At 38.4% G+C, this 4,586-nt stretch overlaps 1 pseudogene; it reads left to right on the forward strand.

Annotated features, from left to right (window-relative positions):
• Positions 1-742: 742 nt before the first annotated feature.
• Positions 743-825, forward strand: LOC111812750 (annotated as a pseudogene).
• Positions 826-4,586: the final 3,761 nt, after the last annotated feature.

A 4,586-nucleotide genomic window follows, 5' to 3' on the forward strand; every position in this document is an offset into this window, starting at 1 on the left:
ACCTACAACATATTCCTTATGAGATGGCACAAGCAAAATTATCAATTTGTGCACCTACAAACAAAATTAGATTTAAATGGCCAATTATAAAAGTTTACTTACTAGGATTTGATGAAAATGCCACAAAATTTTAAGTGATTTGGAAGAACACGTCTCACTACTGTAATCCTTTCTCAGCAAGATTTCATGTTTTACAAAATTGAGAATATTAATTTTACAGGATAAGGAAAACTGTTCACATGCTATTCAGAACACATAGAATCAGATGTGTGCTTTGCATATGCATGCTACTAGTGACTGACGGCCAAATAAGCATTTCCTTTGAGCTACTTTGCTAGTTCACAATTGCGTTTTGCCTGCTAAAGGGGCCAGTCTACAGTTATGGATCAATCAATGGCTCCAATCTGTGACTGAACATCAAATCCATGATCTTTTTCTCATTACTGTTAATTAGACTCTTGTTCTCTATCTCCTTTGCTACTGGGTTCCCAGTGCCCATGGGGCACGGCTTATAACCTAGTATTTTCTGGATGAATGAAGGAATGAGTAAGAAAGAATGGATGGCTGCTATCCTAACCAACTGAGCTATCTCTAGCATCCAAGAATACTTGGCTAAAAAAGCATTATCTTGGGGCTGGGGAGATGGCTCAGTGGAATAAGTGCTTCCCTGGCAAGCGCAAGGGCCTGAGTTCAATACCTGGTTCCGCAAAAAAAAAAAAAAAAAAAAAAAGCATTATCTTAGACCCTTCAGTTCATAATTGTAACAATTGGGTGTTTATGCTTATGCATGAGATGTGCCTCCCTCAAATCTTGGTATGTCTGATTAAAAAAAAAAAATCCATGGGCCAGTGAGATAGCTCAGCGGACTAAGCCCCTAGTTAGACAAGCCCAGGGACCAGAGTTCATTCCCCAGCACCTCATGCCCCACTGGCCACGTCCCTGGGTGCACTGAGCCAGTCACTGAGACCCTGCATGGTGGCGGCGCATGTCTGTAATCCCAGCGCTGGGAAGGCTGAAAACAGGAGGATCACTATAAGTCCAAGCTGCATTGTGAGACCCTGTACCAAATACATTAAAATAAATAAAAATTATCTTAAACTTTCTATTTTTGAATTGAAGGTTCATTTATTCTCAGTTTGCAAGAGACAACTGAACACTAGTAATTGAAAGTTTGTGTGTGCGTCTACCAGTGCTTTCTGACATGGGGCTGCAATAGTTTTCATTCACATTTATCTAACCCATTAGCCAAGTAGATCTTACATACAGAAATCATTTTACTTATCTCCCTGGTTCTTACTATAATGACTTATATACAAGGAAAACCTAATTAGTAAGTGTTTGGTGAGCCCAAAGGTGGTATATTTCTTCATCTTTGTACTGGATCTGGTACATTAAGGCACTACAGAGTTTTCAGAATAAAAAATGGCAGGGCTACTTCCACCTACTGAAAATGTTGAGGAGGAAGTTTGCTTTTAACAGTTAAAAATGCAAGGGTATTTTTATTGATAACTTCATTATTTTTTCTACATCTTGGTGATTATCATTAGTTTATAAAGGGATGGTTCCAAAATTTGTGGCTTCTAATTAGCATTAATATTTTCTGAAATGTTTCTAGTTATCTTTCATAGAAAATTACACATTTAATTAAAAAATCATATTAGTGGGCGTGGAGATAAAAGGAAAAAAAGAAGTGAAGTGTGTTATGTACATGTACCAATTCCCACGATGAATATAATCATTATCTACTGCAAACGTACTAATAAATTTATTATTATTATTTTATGTATTTAGTACAGGGTCTTACTTCAGAGATTGGACTTGTAGTGATCCTCCTACTTTCAGCCTCCCAAAAGCTGGGATTATAGGTGCTCACCACCACGCCCAGTCTCAACTGCTGGCTCAGCACACCCCGGGGGGCTGGGCCAGCATGGCACCCTGAGGATTGAACCCTGGCCGCTGCACTTGCCTAAGAAGGCACTTAGTCCACTGAGTTTTCTCACCAGCCCCTAAAATTTTTTTAAATAATTTTATTGAGAAACAAATAGCAATGAAACGGTTTCAAAACCGATTAGTAGGGCAATTTCAATAATTAATACATTGCCTATTGTTGCTTTAGTGGTTATTCATTGTAGGAGATGCAGACATGATATCACTGCCAGTCCTACGGAAAACCCACTACTATTGTGGACTACTGGACTATATTGGAATATTTTGCAGAATTCATGCACCTACAATATTTAAATGACAATGGAATACCCTTCGCTGACAAAAATTTTTTTAAAATGCAAAAATTAACAAAACAATTTTTTAGTAAAATCACCATTAAATTAAATCTCACAACAATCCAATTTCAAAGACAGGAAATTTTTCTAAAGTAGTCTTAGTTACGTACAATTTTCCTCTTTAGAGAATTTGGAAAATAATACTAATTTTTTAACATGAGTCAAAATTTTCTGGGAAAAAAATGTTGTCATTCCCAAAGTAGCAATGTATATATGTAGTGGGCGAGGAACAGAGGAATGGAGGAAGGAACAAAAGAGAGCAAAAGGAGGAAGGAAAGGAGGGAGAATAAACTAATTTAAATGACTACATGACTTACCTTTGTATAAACTAAATAACCAAGCAAAATTGATGAAAAATTGGCGTTTCATTGTGTATAATTCTAGTACCCATTTTTCACTTGGCAAACACATTACTTCATCAAGCTAAAGTTAAAACTAAAAAATAGAGTGAAAAATTAGTCCATTTCATTCCTCCTAAAAAGGATACATGTTATTTTAAAAAGAAAGCATTAGGGGCTGGGGATATAGGTCAATGGCACAAGTGCCTGCCTGGCAAGTACAAGGTCCTGAGTTTGTTTCTTAGGACCAAACAAGAAGAAAACACTAAAATAGATAATGTAAATAGTTATTTTAGTGTTACTATATTTCTGTGCACTTATGACTGATAAAAACTAAGATATGAGAGAGGAAATTGATTTAGATACATTCAATATAATTGCCATTTAGCCTTCAGCATGTCAAGATTATAGAATTGATTATATCAGGAATTGGTTTATTATACATTACATAAGAATTTGATTCAAGAATTTTCAAATTAGAATACTTTACACAATAGGAAGCTTGTGGGTTAGCTCAGTTGTTTAAAGTGCCTGCTTGGACAAACTCAGGCAGGTGTAGGGGAACACAGTTCAATCCCCAGCTCCACAACTGCACAAGACCTGCCCTTAAAGCAGCCTGAGTTAGCCCAAAAAAATTCTCATCCAATTTTAGGGCCGGTCAGAAAACAGTGGATTAAAGCACCTGCTTAGGCAGTTGCAGGGGTTGAAGGTTCGGAGGTTCCATCCCCAGCCTGGAGTGCCGGCCCCTGGAGCGCACTGAGACAGCGATTGAAACTGGGGCTAGCGGGGCGCACCTGTGATCCCAGCACTTGGGAAGCTGAAAACAGGAGGATCACTACAAGTCTGATCTGTGTAGTGAGACCCTGTAGACTCTACACTAAATACAAAAATGAACAAACAAAAAAGACAACAGCCCTTCCAATGACAAATTTGACAACACACCTCAGATATATTATGTAAACGAACTTTTTGGAGGGGTGTTGAGATAGGGTGTTACTGTGTAATTCAGGCTGACCTCGAACTCATGGCTATCCTCCTGCCATAAGTGCTGGGATGACAGGCATGCTGCACCACTTTCAACTCTGAATGTACTTTAAAATGCAGAATACTCTATATGTCCTGACCCGTGGGTTAGTCAATGAGGACCCTAGAGGGGGAGTGGGGATGAGAAGGAACAGGAGACACAAAGAATGGAGACAAGACAAGATTCTGATCAAGTCTCGCTTATTCAGGGGAGGTGCTAGGTATATATAGGGAGTGTGGGAATGAGGAAGTCTCGGCTCTTGGGGTCAGCAGGTATCTAGGCAACCGAGGAAGGGCCCACCCCTGGGGCATATCACGCACAGGGAATGGGCAAGGTGGGAAGGACCAGAAACTTAACTCAGCAGGGGAATAGAAACTTAAGAAAATGGCTGACACATTATAAAATGGATACCAGTTAATGGCTTCCCACATCTATCCATCTTTTTTCATTATGTCCCCTTTTGCCGTAAGTATGTTTTTCATTTTAGGGAGGAAAAAAAAAAAAAACACACAAGAACAAAGACAAAAACAAAGCAATTTACAACAATAAAAATGGTACAGAATTTCAAAACCAAAATAGAAAATTGGGGCCAAGGAGATGGCTCAGAAGAAGAAGCGCTTCCCTGGCAAACGCAAGGGCCTGAGCTCAATCCCCGGGTTCCACCAAAAAAGAAAAAAAGAGAGAACAAAATAGAAAGTTAACAATAGTTGTTATATTATTTATTGTTATCATCAATCAAGCATATTTTGGCATATGATAACATTATATATGATTTGTCTTAAGCAGCACATATGTCCATCAACAAATGAATGGATAAAGAAAATAGTCTTTATGCACAGCAGGGTACTACTCTGCCATAGAGGATAAACTTGCGTCATTGGTAGGAAAATGTGTGCACTTGAGATCATAAATCAGACAGAAGCTTAAATATCACATGGTTTC

The sequence above is a fragment of the Octodon degus genome, unplaced genomic scaffold (genome assembly GCF_000260255.1).
Source record: "Octodon degus isolate 3935 unplaced genomic scaffold, OctDeg1.0 scaffold00140, whole genome shotgun sequence".
Lineage (NCBI taxonomy): Eukaryota > Metazoa > Chordata > Mammalia > Rodentia > Octodontidae > Octodon > Octodon degus.